We start from the raw sequence: 20,355 nt of genomic DNA on the forward strand, positions 1-20,355 counted from the left end.
AAAAGCTGTGTGTTAGGAGAATTTAAGAATGGCCAAAATGAATTATGTTCCAAGACTTACTTTCACCATCCTATATAAATTAAGATCAATGAGTGGACCTACATATTAATGATTAGAATTATGATCCATGGTTCCTGAATATTACTTGATGTCTTAGCAGTCAGTGGTTAAAGCAATTTTAGCACCTGTTAGAATGTGGTTTTTACTCTTCTATTGAACTAGTACTTAAACATCAGGACAACATATCAAAATTAGACACATGAAGCCCGATGAGATTTTTAGCTCATCCCATGAATAAAATCTTCCCTCTTCAGTAAATCTCTAGACAATCGAAGCACATTACAAATCACTGTAACTATCCACAGATTAAGTGCAGTGGGAAATTAGGTTGAATTTGTTGGATTATCACATTGATGTGCCATTGCTAGTTAATTTAGCTTCATACCGTGTGTTGTTTGAAATTGGTGTCCAGTGTCTTAGCTAAGTTTGGGATCGATAAATAGAGGAATTAAAAAAGTGAAGCTAACTCAGTAGTTTCCAGGAGCAGATGGGATTTATTGTGGACACTGAAAAAAAACACTGTAGACAAAGTTCTTTCATTCCTTATAGCTTGCGAAGACCAGAAGGATGATGACCATCAAGTAATGGTATGCTTACTGGGTACCAGAGTTTAACTGGGACATCCTAGGTCAGCATGTGTCACTTTCAACATAAATACCATTGAGCGAGTTAGAAAAGTGCCTCAGTGACAGCAACCTATTATAGGTAATAGAGATGGACCTTAAACACAGCGGAGCCCTTTGGGACCCAGGATTTTGGGGGCTATATGGAGATATACAATTTGAGCAGACCAACCCTCCCTCTCCTCTAGCAGGACTGGAAGGAAGACAGCTCACTGTGCAGCCTCTTCCCCCTTTGGTGGTGAGTTCATTTGGTTTCCTCCTCTAGCTTCTTGGGACCATTCCCCTTTTCTTGGGGCCATTCAAATCCAAAATCCAGCCCTAGATAGTAAAAGTAGCAGATGCCTTCCTAAATACTGAAGCTAGGTTATTTATCCTTGGTATTTACAAGGAGTCTATCTCCATGAGATTTAATATCTATGTGTCTCAGTTACGTTGCTCATTCAGCATCTCCTCAATTTACTTCCTCCCTGCCTCTTAATTATTCCAGGAACAGTCTGAGTTGGCAAAGTTCTTCACTTTTGTGCCCCTGTAGATTAGGACCATGGCTTTGAATAGGGTTCAGAAGTGAATGGGGAGTCAGTGGAGTGCATGGAGCAGAGCAGCTATATTTGGGCACATTGGCCATTGGTATTTAAGAGGAAGGCGGCTGCATGCTAGGTGAGTTGTAGCTTCTGTTTCTTCTAAGCTCCTGAGGCCATTCTTGTGAAGCCACAGGCAGTTCTTGCTTGGGTCATTGTAAAGTGGGACACAGAAAAGTGTTGTGTTGTTTCCACACATTCAGGGGCCACAGTCAGCAGCTGAGTTGCACGCAGCAGAGGTCGGAGGTATGGGTCTGCCAGCATGGTGTATCGATGAGCTTTGCAATTTCCCATTCCTGCGGTGGCTGTGTGCAGGGCTGGTTCCTAGGCATAATTTAGAGCTGACTGCATTTCCTTTTTCTGGCTGCTTACGGCCCCCAGAGATGGGAACTGCTACCATAGATCTGCGTAGGGCCATGCCTTTTCCCTTGGCCATGGGCCCTATACCAGGAGCAGGATATGTGGGGGGGAGGGAGGAGCCACTACACAGACAGTAGGTAGGCCACCAGAGGATCACTCTTGCATTGCTTGAGCCTACTGAGGCCAGGTATACTAGCTCTGTGCCTAGAATCTGCTGCCGCATCACATTAGGGGTTCTAGCCCATTGTGTTGTTTTAGTCATGATACAGATAACAGTCCTTTATGTATGAAGAAGCACGTGTACAAGCTAGGCCAACCTTACCCCATGCTTCAGTGTACTAATTTAAATATAAGCTGCCCTCCTTATTTATTCCCACCCCTTTCCCCCTTCTTTCCCAACCCATGCAAACAGATTCCCAGCCCTTTCCTTCTCCTTATCCTTCCCCTGCTCATGTGGGCACAACTTCCACCTTAAAAGCTGGCTCTGCAGGCTGGTGAGTGCGGCTAGACTAGAGGCAGGCGGGTGGAGCTCTTGGGACTCAGCCACAGACTTCAAAACAGCCACTAAAATCTGCCTGGACTTGGAGTATGTTTATGAGAGAAGTGAGGATGTGATTTTAAGGTCCAGTGTGTCTCCACTCCCCAGAACAAAGCACTCCCTGCCATTGCAGCGCTGAGGTTACCCGCTTCCCATTAATGTGTAGCAATAGTGTCCATACCTGGAGGTGTCTGTGTTACTGAACCTTAAAACAATCACTCAGCATGGACAGTGAGAGTAACATGGCCAGTTTCACTCTTGGGTTTTCATGGGCTTGTGCAATGTTCCTCTACTTGCCTCTGCTTCCAGCCACACAGGGACTCTCTGAAATGAGAGGAAAACATCTGTATTCAGATCAGATGTCATAGACCTCCTCCTATCTCAGTTCCCTTTTCATCTACAGGGGGGCTCTGACTGGGTTTTACTCCAGCTCAGCTTCCCTCTACACTTGTACAGATGTGCAAGGGGGAATTGATAAAAGTGGAAGCTTGTGAGATCAGAGAAAATACAAGGTGTGCTTGGGAAACTGGGGATCCTCATACAAGACATCAGACTTGGTAAAACCAAGCTGGGGAGCTTTCTGTTCCCATTTTGAGTATATTAAATGCTTTTTCTTTCTTTTTATACACCCCTATCCTTGAGGGAAAGATCTTACTGATTGTCAAAGGCTTTTTGGTCTGCTGAGTCATTCCACCTATCTAAAGGGGTGATGTTGTGAATCCACCTCTCTCAATCCTCTTGTATTTCACAGTCCCTGGGGCTCATGATTTTATGGACAAACAGATCACAAACAGCCTGGGAGTTCATAAATAAGCTACTGCTGCTTGGCCAGTGACATCGGTCTGATTCCCTTGCACTCTCACATAGTTGTTCGTTCTACTAGTGGAGGAGAGTATGAAGTGAAACTGAAATCAGCATTCCTTGAATTAAGATATGTACATCAGTCATGTGTTCAGATAAGAAAATAGATGTTAAAAAATACTTGTAACTGATTCTTAGCAGCAGACTTATCCAAACGAGTCATAAATCTTCCTGAGATGTGTGGAATGGTATTTGTCCGATGACACTTATCTCCACTTCCCGCTATGCAAAAAGGAGTAATGAAACAGCCTCTTTCTCGGTGTCTTTTTTTGGATGAAGAGGCAACCAGCTGGCACCTCTGTCTCCTTTATCATCTGTTACTGGAGCTTCTGGACCTGCAGCTTTTTTTTTTTTTTTTTTAAAAACAAGTTGCCAATTTTGGCCAAAGTCTCCAACCTTGGCACGCCTTGTGGCTAATGTGATCTCACGTGTATGTGCACAGCAATGTTTAACTTGCTTTTCATGGCTTCCAGGGGGCCAGGGCACGATATACTTTCCCTTTTCTGGGTCAAAATGAATCATATTTTTCTTTGTACATTTAGGACGCTGTGCTAAGCACTGCTCTAAAGGAGGCATGAAACATGTTCAGCATGGAAACCTCATTTTCTTGCAAAAGAAATTAGTTGTCACACAAATTCTTGTTCCAGGCTCCTTGAAAGAAACAAGTACTTAAATTCTTTCAGTATTTTGACACTGGTTATTTTTGATATTGCAGGTGCTGGCACTGCTATGGCCGGCAAAGCAGAACTGCTGTGTTCATGCTTGAATTCTTGAAGGACCTGCTATGCTTATGTTGTTGTTGTTGTTGGTTGTTTGTTTAAAATTATTTTCAAGTGCGTTAGGTGCTTCAGAAACAAGGAAAGGCCCAGATCTTGCCCTCATGAGCTTACAGTTGAACAGTAAGGGTGAAATTCACCTCATTGCCAGGTGTACCACTGTACCAAGTGATGCATAGGCCTTGCAATGGTCATCTGCCTGGTGGTGAATTTCACCCCAACGGAAAAGGGGGAAAGGAGAAGAAAGACAAGGGTTACAATGATACCACCACATAGTTACTCAGCAAGGCACGGACATATCTTGATGGTTGCACTGTTTTGTGTGTTTGTGCCTTCCGTCTCACAGGTGACCTGGGCAAAGCAAGGTGTTAGAGGTGATTTAAATGAGGTGAGGGAAATAGCTCACAAGTTTAACAAGTTTGAGGTAGGTGTGTGATTCATAAGGGTAGCATAGAAGAATGCACAGCAGTAGGAACAAATAAATAAGGGGGGTATCCAGGCTGGCCTCCCTGGTGGAATGGAGGAGATCTACACTTGAAATCAGCTTGTCATTTCATGCCCACTGCAAGTCTATTCTTAATTTACTCAGTAGCTGCATAATATACTGTGGAACAAGCTAAGAATGTGCTTCCCACATCCTGCCTGAAGTGTGAACATGCACACCCTGCTTATGGCACTTCTTATGTGAACAATCTCCTCTTGCCAAGATTTGATTAAACTGCATTAGAAGCATTTCAAAAGGTGCAGAGTCCAGGTAGGTGACTGGTAAGACGTCTCATCATGCAGCGTATTATTGGGTGTCCCCTTACAGGTCCAGATAAATAATATTAAAGATCTAATCTAATACGCAAACTATTAACAATGTACATTTCTCCTGATTTTTCACTCCGACATCTGTTTTTTGTTTAATTGTATGGTGAGCTGGACTGCTACAGCATAACTTAATAGGTAACACAGAACCCCACCAATTAGTGTTAATGACTAGGAGACCCATTGCTGATTACTAAATTTTGCATATTTAATAAGTGTATATATGACTGGGAAAGAACATGGAAATCAAGGATAATGTGTCACTATAATTGCTCATTCATACTGTGACTGGAGCAATTTGGTTTTAATTATGATAATTCTGCCTACTACCCTAAAAAATGTATTGTAGTGCAGATTGTAAAAGTAATGAAGTTTCAGTAACATGAGACCACATTACACCACTATCTATTAAATCTGGGCTGGTACTTATGGAAAGTTTGCCATAAGAGTGTTGGTAGCAGTGGTTTTTGGGAGGCCTGTCAGGGCCAAGAATGTCCAAACTTGCAGATTGACAGCATAAGAACAAGCCAAGTTGTGAGCTAAAGAATTGTATTGTTAAGGCACAGGTGATGTTACAAAGCTTCCATGTGTACTGCAGCATCTAAAGGTATGTCTACACTGACAGTGGCAAATTCGCTGCCACCAGATCGATTTATCCGGATCGATTGAGCGGAAGTGAAGACCCACTCAATCGATCCGGAAGTCGATTTGATAAAACCACCTCCCCAAAAAGTGTCGCACTGCGTCGATGGGTACGCATTTCCCATCGCAGCGCAGCGCAGTGGAGATGGCGCGCTAAACAGAAGTTACAAAGTCCACGGGAGTTACTATTTTGCCAGCAGTGTAGACCAGACCTCAGTGTGGCTTTTTCTGTCTTCTGGAATCTAATTCGAACATAATTACATGTGAGCAAAAGAGATGGACATTCCCACCAGCACAAGGGGCCTGAAGTTAGTGGAAAGACTCCCATTGAGTTGAAAGTCATTTCAGGCCCTACTCCTGCTCCTGATTCCCTCTGCAGGGTTTTTTTTTTTTTTTAAATGCTTTTCCTCTCCCTTGTTCCTGTGTGAAAGACTCGCATGAGTTTCCTTGTTGCTTTTTATACTGAGAAACACTGAAATGGACTAAACACAAAGTGCCCTCAAATGCACAAAGTAAACAAATTGAGCCCTCCCCTCACCCCCGAGAAAAAACATATTTTTGCTCTCATCTCTTCCAGCTATAGGAGCCTTAGAATTTCCTTGCTGGAACAATAGATTTAAAAACGTGCAGATAGTAGTGTGGTTTTTTTTTTACGTTGATGTTGTCCCTTTAAAACATAGGCCACTGCGTGCTACATGTATGAAGATAAATACACGTATCAAGAGCATCTGATATGGTCACTCCAAACTGTCAACTTGATTCTGCAAACACTCATGTAAGTAACTTGATGTGCATAATGTGTAACATGTTATGTAAGTAACGTGTGTAAAGTTACTCACATACATGTGTTTGTAGGATTGGAGCCTTTGGGCATAAAGAATGATTCAACTTTGAAATGTGACTGTGACAATAACACCTATCAGATTTGCTCTAGACATGTGTTCAGAGTTGTAACTGCTTCAGCTTATTTAAAAAATTATAAAACTTGTTTATCCACTCTTATTTTTGACACAGCTTTTTGCTCTTGTTAACGCTGCAGAACGAACACAGCTATGCAATAGTGAGCTGTCTCTTTCATCTCTCTTCACCGGCATGACTGTGTGCTATGTTACAATCAGTTATGCTGAAGGGAATGGGACACATGTTACCGAGGGCATAATTTGCCCAGCAGGAGCTTTTTGCTGGTTATAATTCAGTGGAAGGAAAGAACCCAGCTCAACTGTGTGATTCCTGGTAGAGTTTACAGGGTTGACAATTAGTCAAAAAGAATAAAAATGCTTTTTGCTTGTAAACTGAGCACACTGGACACTGAAATCATTGAGAGAAGACAAACAAACACAGAAACCACTGATGCTCTTTTTACTGGGTAAGTGCTTAGAGTAGAAGCCTGCTTTAAGGTCTGACCTGCAAGCAGAACTCCCACTGAAGTCACTAGGGATTTTGCATGCAGATCATCAGCAACATCAGGCCTTCTTTCTTTTCTCCTGTGTTGGATTTTATATATTTGATTGATTGCACAGTGTGCTGTAACACCAGGTACAGCCAGAACTTACGCACATCTGGGAGTAACTCAGCTTACCTGGTACCACTCAATATATATATACTGAGGATTAGGTAGTCAAAGAAATGACTGGAAAAAAGACGGTCTGCAGCTGCCACAGTACTTTCCTATTGGCATTCAGTGGCCTCGCTATAGCATGAAGAGGGAAATAAAGGAGACCAATGAGAGGAAAGACTAGACTTAGATTGTCATGGTCTGCATCTTTTCCTTTATAATAGTTCCTTCCAATGAGCAGTCTGCACTGTGTGGGAGCAGACATGCCAATTCATCCTGGTTTGGGAAGGAGAGGTTTGCAAATTTGTTGACTCCTGGATCGATCCCACCCACTTGCCTTTCTCCTACTTGGCATGCTGTGGGCAATGCCCAAGAGCAGAACTCTGCTTGCCCACAGAGCAGTTAGGCACCCATCTGCCTGCTTTGCCCAATGCAAACTGGAATTTAAACTAAAAATAAAAAGTTACACCGCAGATCTAGTCCAGTTAGTAAAAGCATCTCCTCAATAGATGTAGTGTGATAACTACTCTTTGGCATACTTGGTAATATGCCTTCTTTATTATGGAGATTTTATTATGCTCAGATGCAAAGTTCCCTTCTTTTCAAATGGAAGACATGTCACTGTGACATCCGGATGCTAGGAAATGCAATGTATTCCTTTAGTACATTGGCCACAGTGTCATTAGAGTTGTTACCAAGCCTCACGTCATCCTAGAATAGAAGGCTGCATACTATGTTCTGTGCAGATTTTGCCCAGTGTCTTTAGAGCTCATTAATGTAATTTAGTGTCAGTGGTCCCCAAACATTTTACCCCATACCCCTCCTTATCCCTGTCTTTGCCCTTTCGGCCCCCACCAGCTGGGGCTGGGCTGTGGCTGGGAGTGGGGCCAAGGTCTTTCTCATCTCCGTGCATGTTGTCCAACGATTTCTAGGAAAAGAGCGTCCAACTCCGAATCTCTCTCAGGAATCATTGATTCAGACGTGGGATGGAGAAAGGGCCAGACTGTGCCTGTGTCTGGACAGGTGCATGCAGGGAGTTGAGCACCAGACACAGTCCCAGTCCTTGCACATGGAGTGTTCCAGGGTGGTGTCGACAGTGTCGCTATCCTCTCTAAGGGAGGCAGTTGGGCTAGTGCCCATTGCAAAGATGCATGTCTGCTGCTGTCAAAGGGGGTGCAACAGCAGCTGTGCCCCCCATGTATTCTAAGAGGCAGCATGCTTGCTGGGACTCTTACTGGGGCAGGGCTGCTCCACGCACCCCCTATCAAGAGCTGTGCCTTAAAGGTACTGTTGATCTCAGACAGGGCAATTTGGGAGGCAGTGCTGTCTTATGGTTAAAGCAAGAGACCAGGGTTCTAATCCAGACTTGGCCCCGGACTTGCTGTCTGACTTCAGTTAAGTCGTTTAAAAGCATATTCTGGGAGGAGATGAGTCTGCTGCACTCCTGTTGATTTTAGTGGCAGCTGGAGGGGCTCAGCACATTTCAAGTTTGGGTCACTTCACCTCTCTGTGCCTCAGTTTACTGATATGCGCATATGTAAAGGGATCTGGTTTTCTATACATGTATAGCATTACTATGAGGCTCATTAAGTTCGCGGACATGTAGCTCTAGCTGTCATCTGGGGGAAACCTCCGTCACTTCTTGACCATCGCTTTTTTGTTTTGTGGTTCAATACACTCTATAGAAACATTAGATTACAGGGGTAATCTCAAACCAAAAATTGCACGTAGTGCCAATGACAGGATAAGAAGCAGCTGAGGAAAAACATGCTTAAAAATGAACATCAGGAAGTGCTTTATCACATCGAAAATCATCTCTGCATGGAATGGGCTACTGGGGACTGTTGATAAGGCCGAGATGCGAGGGTCATTCAATAAACAATTAGATGACATCATAGAGAGGAAGTAGCATTTAAAATGGAAACGATCCTGATTTGCTAAACGATTCTTCTGCCAACACTTTATAATAAAAGGAATACTGAGATTACTTAATGCTAGATCTCAGTGGAATTCCAATGGAATTGCATAATGAAACTATAACCATACTAGAACAAAGGAATTAATAATGGTTTACACTTTTTACATGGCATCACCAACATTGCTTATTCCTCTGAGATACCTTTCTTCTTTTACAAATTTAAACTTTCTTCTCCTTTTCCCAAAACCCCATTGTTGGCTTCTTTCTGAAGATTAGCTTGTTAGTGTTTCCAGGCTCCTTTGGAAAATCCTGTACACTTCTTAGGCAAAGACAGATTTACATTAAAAATACAGAGTGGAATTAAGGCATTATTAGATAGAAAGAAGTGTGTGCACTGGATGGCCCCATAGAGAGAGAATGGGATATAGAAGAGGGTCTCAGATACTATGGTGTTCTGTACCATTATAAAAACTGGCATAGATGGGTGAAGTGATGAGAATTTTTCACCCTCAACCTCTTGATTTGAACTGAGCCCAGTTGGTAGTTTGATGGTTTATGTGAAATTAACTGCACATGGGGAATGGGTTTCTCTGCTTATTTCCTATTCAACAAGTGTCATAAAAACGCGAATCCCAACTGACACTAATTGTTACACTCATCCAGTCAGGGAAAGTGAAACATCAGATTTCTGGGGTTAATACTTACATTTATGAATTCAAAACTCACTTTGCATTACATATTCTCTGATATTCATTTAAAATGTGTTGTTGCCACAAGCATAGGAGTCTGTGAACTTGTATGTATAATATTTGCTGAAAGTAAGAATACAAAGGGTAAGGAAAACACCCAGGGAAAAATAAATAATTTTTTATTTGAGTTAATAGTAAGACTTTTTGTTGTTTGTCTAGTTGTAAGTGTTAGATTTTCATCTGTACAGCTGCTTGGTATGTTGTTTATTGCTCCGTCTATGATAGGTATGCACATAAACCTTTCAATAATACGTTAACTCTGATATTAGTTGGGCGAGCACAGCTCTTTAAATGGCATAAGAATGGTCTTAAGGAGAAAGTATCGTATGGTTGGCTTTAGTCAGTAAATGTGCTGTTGTACTGTAAATTGCATGGTGCAATTTGGTATTGATTATCTGTAAAATAAATTATGATGTATGTAGTGCAGGTTTCTGACCCTGTGGTCGTGACCTTACTTTGATTGGCAAGACTTCCTACCAGCTGAGATCAGAATAGTAAACAGCTCCGTAGCAATCAATAAATAGATAAACCTGAAATGCTAATTGTTGGTGCCTTTTATAGGAATACAGTTTTGTGTTGTACATGCACAACATTTTATTCAAAAGAGCAGGCAGTTTTGTTATTAACTTAACTTGGAATTATGTGTAAAATTCAGGATCTAATTTTCCATTGCGTTGCCACTAGTTTTTTGCCAGTATAACTCTGTTGAAATCATTGACAAAAAACTGATGTAATGCAGTGGAGAATGAGACACTTAGATTTTATTAAAATATTTATAATTGCCAACATCACCTATTTCAAACGTACAGAGAGAAGAGCAGGTGCAGTTCTAGTCGGTATCATGATACAGCACCCACCACATACTGAGCTATAAATCACGATCTATAAAGACCAGGCATTGAGAATTTCCAGTAGCTATATTGTGCATTTAGTGAGGCTGAATTAGCATCATCTCTGACCTGGAGTTCAAGAAAACTTCTGCTGAACTGCAGTTTGAAGTTACTATTATCAGTAGAGGTATAGTTTGAAGTTTAGGGTCAGATTTTAAAAGGCATTTCAGCACCTAAAGATGCAGAGAGGCACATAGTGTGATATGCAAAAGCACATTGAAATCAATGGTAGTTAGGTACCTAACCTACTTAGCACTTTTGAAAATCCCACTAGGTGCCTAAATATGTTTGAAAATCTGGTCCCAAGTGTCAGCCAGCTCTCTGTAGACCACAACTGGGTTCTGGTCTAAAGCCTCCTGTCCCTTCTTGAATCATTACTTCACTTGAATTGTATATTATTAGTGATTTTATATGTGTTACATTAGCGCCCCAACTGAGACTGAGGTCCCTTTGTGTTAGGCACTGTACAAATACTTGGTGATGGATAATCCCTGTGACCACTAGCTTAATGTCTAAATAAATAAGACAGGGAAAGGGTGGGAGGAGAAATGGAGACGCAAAAATTTGCCAACAGTCACACAGCAGGTCAGGAGCAGATCCAGGGATACAGCTTCAGGTCTCCTTATTCCCAGTCCAATGCTCTATCCACTGGACAACCGTGCAAGAATCTTGTCTTCTACATAAAGTTAATACATCATGTATCCTATGAAGATGAATAAACAAACAAGAATTTAACAAAACAGTTAACACTGAAACATCACCACATAGACAACCATAGGTGGAAACTAATGCAACAGAACATAATATGAGGAAGTGTTAGGGTCAATGCTGTCTGCCCACAGAGTATAGTTGTGCATACAGAATAACATATACATATACACTAAAATACATGTGGCTTTCAGGGATAAAGTGATTAGAATAAGGTGCAGTTAGGAGATGCAGTGTGTATAGGGAATTAAGACGCTCAGAATAATGGAAGGTCCATCTCCTGGCCAACTCACAGTAGATGGTTCAAAGCCAGTTCAGAGCCATGATCACCAGGTATTTGGAAACTAGACAAGTAAACAGAGGAGTCCCTTTCTTTCCACACTCTGCTTCTGCCCCCATTGCTTACAGGTAGTGACAAACTGTTTACTCCTTTACGTATCCTGACTTACTTGCAACCTCAGGCTCAGATTCTGGTTGGCCGTGCAAAGGTACTCAGCACTGGGATGAGTGTGGTAGAAATGCCTAGGTAAATAGACTCCCTCTGCCTTGCAATCCTAGACCTTGTGCTTCCCAAGTGCAAGGGAGACTCTAGCACTGACTAAAACCCTCCAAGGCTGTGATCTTGCCCTCTTCTGCATTGGCCAGCCCAGTGGTGCTGGCACAGGTGGTAGGAGAGAGAGCTCGTGCTGTCCCTGCTTACAGTGCACAGTGCCATGGGTAACTCCTGATGAGGTGGGCTGTCTCCATCCTGACTTCCCCCATCCCGGGGAGTAACAACCACGGCATAGCCCTGAATATCACGGAGCAGTGTTCAGTCTGACACTGGTTTGCAAGTCATGAGCCTATAAAAATATTGAAGGGGATAACCATGATGTGATTTTTAATTGGTCTAAGGCTCTCCATTGTTTGTAACCCCTTCTAAGAGGCTTGAAAATAACGGGTTCCCCTAGCAATCTAGTTTCTTAATTAACCAGTGCTCCCTCTGGTGACTGTGCAGGGAGGATGGGCCGAGATAAAGAGCTGCTGTTGCATTTTTCATTAGATTTACCCGTTTTATTTTTCAGCTACTGAGTGACTTGTGTTCTATAAATGAGAACAGGTTATTTAGGATCCATTCCCTATCAGATTTGACAGTTAGACGTTTGAGCTTCATTTTCTTGAGTATGGGGAACTGTTCTGTGGATAGAGAATTAGTCTTCAACCTGTGCCATGCCACCACTTTTCATGAGTACTGCACGCATGCACACACACACACACCTTTAATCTTCGTGAGTGTGTTCCTTCTAATAGCCGTGATGTCTTGCCCAAAGTTTTGCCCTGAGCCTATCATAATGAAGCATTAGGCACATATTCCATCTAACTGTTTTTTAAAAAAAATAAAGGATCATCTGAAGCATATCTTTATCTTTTTCCTATGAAATAGCTTCTGCTGAAGGTTTGACTTTGTTCACTTACTCTGCTAGTGAGTTCATTTGCCAAAGGACAATGACATTTCTTTTTGCATCCAGTTTTGTATTTAAATATCAAGTTTCTGACTGATGATAGTGTTTGAAGCTCTGTAGGACAGAGCAAAGTTAATGATAGGCGTAATCAAATCTCATGCTTCAGGGTGAAAGCTGATCGCCGACTGGAGTCAGTGAGGAATTTTCTCCACTGTCATCAGCACTGCACCATTGGCTGGTTTCTGCTTTCCTCTGAATCATCAGGTGTTGGGTGTGTCAGGAAGCCGGATGCTGGGCTCAAAGGACCTGATCCATTATGGTGAATCTGATGTTCTTGTAGCAGGTATGCCTATGTCCTGAGCTTCCTATACCTTCCTAGCTGTTTCAAATCTGTATTGATCTCATTTTCTAACTCCCGCTGAGGGTTTTTGGGCTGTGGTGCCCACAGAGGAATGGCATTAGAACTATTCTTTGCTTTACCTACTCAGCTCAACTAGGGGCTGGGCCAATTTTATATTTCATGAAGTATTTATATTTACTCATTGAGTTTCCTAGTTACTGTCTATGAGGGAGGGACATAGGCAACTTGTTATTGCAGAGAGGTTCTTAAGTTGGCATAATTACAGCACTGTGCTTCTGTGGCAAGCTCACTATTGAAATTGCTTAATGATGACTTGTGCTCCCCACCATCCATCCATCCATATCCATATCAACCATTCTCCACCCATTGGAGGGCGAAGGCCTTTTCAGCTCAGCTTTCCTTCACCTTGTTGAAAGCTCTGGCGGGAGTCTGGCCACGCTTGGCCAGCGCGAGTTGGCGAGGAGTAGACGCAGATAGCCAAGTCCACCTCCCTCACTGACCTTACCACCAGGCTTAAACTTGCCAGGGTCCGTCATTGCTTAGAGGTTCTTTGTTGGACTTGTTGCCACTGACCCGTTGACTATGAGGTAGTGTCTCTAGCTTCTGGGTCAGTGGTGCTTTATTACTGTGATCAAAATATTTGGAGAGGCGTTAAATAGCTGAAATAATGTGCCATGCCGGCAAAGGACTTGCTTTTATCTCCTTTAAGTTGTGTAAATAGTTTTATGAGAGTTTGATCTACATTTGCATTTATAAAAAAAATGTAATTTACATGCGGAGTTTTTATTTCTTCCCGGGAGTCCGATTTCCCCAGCGTGCACCGAAATCTGTTCCTGCCAAGAAGCTGAATAACACACCAGGTTAGGTAATGGGTTTTCACTTCTAAAGAAATGTGTTAGCTATGACACAGAGCCCATGCTGGCTTGAGCTAGCTGAGCACATTAGTTCAGCGGCAAGTGTGGACAGATGGAGGTCAACATATATTCCCAGACCAACCAGTGAATTTTTCTTGTTGTCTAATGGTGCATATCACTGGGAAATCCCATACTGATATGCTTATGAGAGTAGAATCTGTCTCACCGTACAGGGAGCTTAGGTAAGAAGTGAGCTGTGGGTCTGTGACCAAAGATGAGGTATACCACAAAGTACAGAAAAGTCAGTCACAAGTACAGGTATTCCACGAAGCAGTGGTTGTGATGGAAACTTCGCTAACCCTCTTAGATACTCTGGGTCAAATTCAGAGCCAGCATTAGAAGGTGCACCTTCACCATGGCGTCACATCTGCCCACAGCTGATCTGAATTTAACCCCAAGGGGAAAACAAATGCATTAGCAAGATTCCCCTTCTTTCTAAAAATGCCCGGAAGAACGGTGGCTAGTGACAGAGCAACTGTCCAATCAGGTCATGTGAGTGTCAGACTACTCTGAACATTGGCAAGCAAAAATTAAATATATTGGCCAGGATTTTTGAAAGTGACTAGTGATTTTGGGGGCACTATAAAGAAATTCCTGAGACTTTGCCCTCTGAAAATCAGGCCCCCTTACGATGCCTTGAGTTGGGTGCCCACACAGCAAGACACCCCGAAATCACTTGTTACTAAAATCTTGCTCCCTGATGCAAAAGATGTGAAATCCCACTTGTCTAGCACTTGCAGTGCAAAAGTTTCTGTGAGATCACACAGCCAATCACAATCGTTACAAACCCTGCATTAGAAACACACAAATTAGAAACATTTTTGGTCATAGATCGTCTCATGCACTTACTTGGGGACCCAGAATGCAGACTGCCCGTTGAGTTTGGATTAAATACAACCGACAGTTTTATACAGTGCCTTTGATAGGCCAAATATTAGTCTGTGTTTTGGCACAGTCTTTAGAGCATTAATAGGATAAAGGGAGACTAGTCCATTCTGATAAGTATCATCACAGCTTAACAACTCAGGATTTTACTTCAGGAGTGTACTCTTTATTACTGACTTTAAAACTTTATAAACCCCAGCGAACACTGAAGCCCATTAACTTCAGGGTAGACAGTAAACTTCACATGATGCTGTCAGATTTAAAGCTATTTTGTTAACTGATACAGAGAGCTTTTACTTTTACTTTGTTTCATTAGAAAGGCAGCCGTGTGAAGCAGACTGGATAGCTCAGAGGGCTTCGAAGTAGGTTTTAATGCTTTTACCACTAGTTCACTGCCCTAATTAGCAGTTACCATTTTACAGTTGTCCACTGGCTTATATGAAAAGAGTTGGTGATCACAGTTCACATCTCAGACCATTATCAGCACAGCTGCCTCACTTGATTCCCTTGATGACAATCTCCATAGAAATGAGCTACCTTTGAGAGGAGGCCTCTTGATCTCCTGGCTAAGGCGTATTGGCTGGGCAATGTAGGGAACTTGCCCTGTATCTATTTTATGGATGAATGGAGAGCTTCATTCTCCAGGGCTTTTAATCCAGCACCTTTCACCAGCACTGATTTCACTGAACAGAACGAAAAGAGCGCAACAGTAGAGCGGAAAAGAAAAGGAGCTGCTAGGTGTGTTTGTTTAAACTACCAAGTATGGGACTCAGCGAGGTTTGGGTGAGAATGTGGATGTAAAGCTGTTGAGCTGAATCCTTGCATAGAAAACTAAACACTCAGAAACAGTGACTTGTTGTGGCTAGAATGACAGAATCACTGAAACTTGCACACACCGGGCCAAATCCGTTTGTGATGCAGCTGCAGAAACATCAATGGTATTTTCATCAGGGATGAACTTGGATTGAAGTCTAATGTCATTGGCTGAAAATAGAACTGGCAGGAAGTATGTCTGCCGAGTGTCTCTGCATTTTTGAAACATTGGAATTGGGAGTCTGAATGTACTGATTTGAAGGCAACAGCTAGATCAGCTGAGAGAACACTCTGATTTTATAGTAGGGGAGGGGGCAAGTCTCACTAGGAGATGAGAAGGAGCATAATGGGTAAAGAATCAGCAGCATTGCTCATGTCAGGAACAGAGTGTTAATCTGAAGTTGCATCTCAGGAAATGTCTGATTTATTTGTCTTCCTTGAAGGTCTTTAGGCAAGATCTGAGTTATGGAGATTATTTTAGGGCAAGGTTGTTTTCTGTAGTGTTTTAGGATGTACCTAATCTCTGGTAAGACTCTGTGAGCTGCCTGTATCGATACTAAGTTAGCCAGAAATATCCACACAGAAACTGAACACGGTGAGCCTCTGTTTGTTTGCACAATTACAAGGCCTCTTCCCTCTGAAAGCAAAATAGTTTATTGATTTTTTTTTTTTTTTTTTTGGCCAGCCACCCTCAGCTATTCAGAAATAATGACCTTTCCAGCCCAACTCTAAATCATCTCAGCCTGACTCACAATTAAGCCCTCTAATCTTTTTGGGTTGTTGTTGGTATTTATGCTTGTGAAGGTTTATGATCTGTCAGCGCTGGCTGCTGAAATGCTTTATTTAGCCATACACTGGGCCACACAGGGAGCTTCCTTATTCTAGTGTCACGTTCAGGATGCTGTAGTTAAGGTTGTGTCAGCACTTTTTTGTAAAACCTTGCTAGTCAGGTGTTTTCAACTTGAAAATCAGGAACCTGGCATACCAGGTAGGGTGACCAGATGTCCCAATTTTATAGGGACAGTCCTGATATTTGGGGCTTTGTCTTATATAGACATCTATTACCTCTCCACCCCATCCCGATTTTTCACGCTTGCTATCTAGTCATCCTAATACCAGGTTGCAGCTTAGATACACGGTTTCAAAACTCTAACAACCTACTGCCCATTTCTGGGTTACTAGATGGGCTACGTACTTCTTCCAGGAAAAAAAGAATACATCACCCTCTTTGGGTTTGATTTTTAAGATGCTTATTAATGTCCTTATAGCTATAGGAGATGAAAGATTTGTGGGTTAGGTATAATGTGGGCTGGGAGTGTCTTGTAATGTGTAAAAATGACTATTCGGAGCAAAACAGTCCTTTAGCCATGAATGGATCATGCACTGGGATTTCTGAAAACTGCATATGATTTGGAATAACAGGGTCTGAGAGAACATACACAGTACATATCTGCACTGCATATACCTGTACTGGCTCAAAGGACTACCGGCTCGGTCATAGAACTCAAATCAGAGAGTTGTAATTGTCAATAAAAGACAGTAGTAGCCTGTTCAGAAAAAGCCTAATTTTGATAGACCTGAGCAGCCTCAATGAAGCTCTTTCAGTCTATTGGGTTCATAATACATGGGTCCAAAAACACCTTCACACCTTCCCCTCTGGACTTAGTACTTGGCTATTTAGAATATTCTAATCAACAACATGTGTAGTTCACAGGAGGCAATGTGGGAGTCTGTGACACTAGAACAGATGAGGATGCCAGCTAGGTTTCTGTTCTCTAGCTGCAGTTGTACTCTACCCTGCATTGCTTCTTCTGTGGGCTGTCCCAACAAGTAGTGCTGCGTGGGAGGAATCTCGGAGACAGTGTGCGATGGACAGTAGGTGGTGTGGTATATAAATGTGATTTATTGTCATCTTATGCAGGAGCTTGCAGGCTTATAAATCAGATTTCTTGATAACAAGGGGAGTGTGGTATAAACAGGAGAGATAATAGAGGTTTCAAATGTATTTTACAATAACTTCTTTGCAGGAGAAACTTTTTCAGCCGCTTTACTTGCCGGTGTGCAGTGTGGATACAGTGGGAAAGAAAAGCGCTTAGAGAACACTGAAGTTGTGAAAGGTTTTTTTTGCCTCTGTGTGCTGCTGGTCAGTTTGCCAGGGAGTAAGTGGTGGCGCAAGAAATAGCGTTGTCAAGTCCAAATCAGAACGCTCATGTATTGCTTTATCCCCAGATGCTGAGTTTGCATTCATCTCAGGTGGTCTTTGTTTAAGAAAAGTTTGCTGAGGCTGCAGGCTAGGCCAATAGTCTCTGGGGCTCATATCCTAAACCCTTTGAGGATCGAAGAGCTGTAGTGAACAGCACTACAGTATTGCCTGGTTGAACCCTTTGATATGAGGACGCTACAGGACACACCATTATTCCACTAAGGGATCAGGAGCCTTTAGAGAGGAAATGCAAACCTAGCAAGAAAACTGGAAATATGTGCTGATTTCCTCATTTCTGAGGCTCAAGGTGCAGAGGGTAGGTTGCCTTTCCGTGTTAAGTAACTGTTTTAAAATTCTTTTTCCCTTGGTGAAATCCTCTCTTAGATAGCGAAAGGCATTCCAGAATGCATCATTCTTTTCCATCACTGATACCATTCTTCTCATGGGACGCTAATAATACCAGCAATGTCACAGATCAGCTCTGCTTCCAACCCTGACTAGATAGAGGAGTCAAACAGCCAGGATTGCTCAGTGGGATTCCCAATCCAAGCAGTCAGTGTCATGGTCAGAGAGGGTGCACATGCTGCTTAACCAAACTGGAAGTAAAGAGCTAACTAAAGTTATGTCCAGTGTATGCTAGAGTGATGAGAAATAGAATAAAAGAGGTAGAGACCAGCACTGCCCATGTCAGTAATGGTGCTAATTTGTAATGGGCCTTCTACTCACTACACCTGCAGATCTGTATCCAGCAGGGTTGGTACCAGCACAGAATGATGCTTTTTTGGGGATGTCATGAGTAGATTAGGAAGTGCCAGAGGGTTTCACAGAAAGGAAAAAGGCTTTTTTTAAAAAGTGAAAGCTAATTTTTGTGCTGAATGCTGCTTGCTCCACTTCAAGGCTGATTCCTGAGGACATTCGGCACAGGTTTCCAGGCTTACCTCCATTTACTTTTTAGTTCTGCAGTTGACCTTTGAACGTGCAAAGTGAGGGAAAGGAGGGGCACGAGATCCTCAGCAGAAGGTGTTTTGAGAGTTTGTGAGGGTGCATGGCTTAGACTTAGAATAACGTTTTCCATCAGGTATGGAGAGAATAGAGACTTTCACATAATTTTGATCTTTGCAACTTTGGGAGCAGTGTACCTAGCAGATTTCACAGATCTTAGATGGAGTTGTGTGTGCTCAGAACTTTTGAAACCTGGGCCCATTTTTAGGTGCCTAATGTGGATTTAGGGGCCCAAATTTAAAGTATTTTTGAAAATCTTGGCCTTACAGTGAAAATGTGCTTTCATCACCAAAAAATTGGGTGGTGAAATTTTGCTCTTCTCAGCCTCTGGGAGCCTGCTGAATCTGTCATGCCTAGTTACCCCAGTGGCCTTATTCACCAATCACCACTGCTTTATACTCTGTGAAACATCCATCTCTAGTACTTCTGCTCCTAGGTCCTGGCTTCCAGATGGGGCTGTACTGAGGAACCCATCTCAAGCTGAAGAGAATATTATTAAGTTCTAATGTATTTCAGTTTTGCTAAATGCAACTTCTCCAGGTAAGCTGATTGGAAGAGATTTATTTTAAAAAGTTGGTAGTCCGTTTCAAATTGAAATCCGATCTATCCATCTCCTACTTCAGCAGGGTTACTGTGGTGAGATACTGGGAGGTATAGAGCAGGCCAGAGAGCATCTTGAGCTTTTGGGTTTCATAGAGGAGGTTGTGAAAAGCAAACTAAGCAAAGCATAAAGAAAGATAGAAAATATTCATTTTGCAGGGATGGGAGGGAGGAAGTTTTCCATCATGTGCTTCCAAACTATCTCTGCAATTCTATGTCCCGGGAGGAACTGGCAGGGCTGGGCCCTGTCTCTGTAAGAGTACCCATTGGAGTACTGTACGGGACGTAACTTTTATGTTCCTTGTGGGGACCGGGGGGAGGGGGGGGTGTTAACTGAGCCTGAAGGGAACACATTTTTGGAAGGAAACACACTGGACATTGACAAAGTGTGTGGTTGAAATGTTTGAACGCTGATGAACATCACAGGGGATGCCCACCTCTGTGGCTTATGGCTTGTCCCAGACATGCAACAGGCTCCACAGCACTGAAGGGCAAGGGCTTCTGATAAATTGTGATACGACTCTCTTTATATATTGTCTCTTCCCTCCAGTTTTCATTCCTGGCTTCTTTCCACTGAGTTGTCTGCCACCATGGGACCTTTTCTCCTGCCAGAGGGTAGGACTGCCTTGCTGAGGTGGGGGGATCTGGAATCTGCTGTTCCTGGGAGCTGACTTTTGTCAGGGTCCTTTTGGAGGAGACTGATTTTGCAATGTCCCCATTCGCCACTGATTCGGGGGAGGGGGGAGAGGGGGATTGAGCATCTCAAAGTGATTCCCAAACCTGAGCCTCCCATGTGGCAGAGTGTACGTTCAGTGCTGTGCCACTGAATCATGGGCAGGCTTTTTGTTGGGTGAAGAGCAGGGCAGATGCATGCCCTGCCCCCTTCATTCCTCCTCTTTAAATGCCCGTCACTGGGGTGCGTCTAGTTTACACCAGTCAGAAGCTTTATTTTTTATTTATTTCGCTTTTCATTTTAATTGAAAAGTTTGGAGCATTTTGGGTCACTTAAACCACATCCTGTCTTCCTCCCACAATACCCGGTCAGTGATTTACTGATAGAATTATTA

The 20,355-nt window shown here is 42.7% G+C and overlaps 1 protein-coding gene across 3 annotated transcripts in view; it reads left to right on the forward strand.

Moving 5' to 3' along the window:
* The window catches only part of FGF18 (fibroblast growth factor 18), a 105,364-nt gene that overhangs the window by 6,912 nt on the left and 78,097 nt on the right, over window positions 1-20,355 (forward strand). Inside the window, exon 1 of one of the 3 annotated variants that reach the window (XM_067566358.1) lies at window positions 6,008-6,023. The exons of the other annotated variants lie outside the window; for them this stretch is intronic. The gene's annotated coding sequence lies outside the window, so the exon portion shown is untranslated. Of the gene's footprint in view, window positions 1-6,007; window positions 6,024-20,355 lie in introns of those variants that run through there. 3 annotated transcript variants of the gene reach the window in all.

Source organism: Emydura macquarii, unplaced genomic scaffold (assembly GCF_026122565.2).
Source record: "Emydura macquarii macquarii isolate MOO-44397 ecotype Brisbane River unplaced genomic scaffold, CSIRO-AGI_Emac_v2 contig_2768, whole genome shotgun sequence".
Classification (NCBI taxonomy): domain Eukaryota; kingdom Metazoa; phylum Chordata; order Testudines; family Chelidae; genus Emydura; species Emydura macquarii.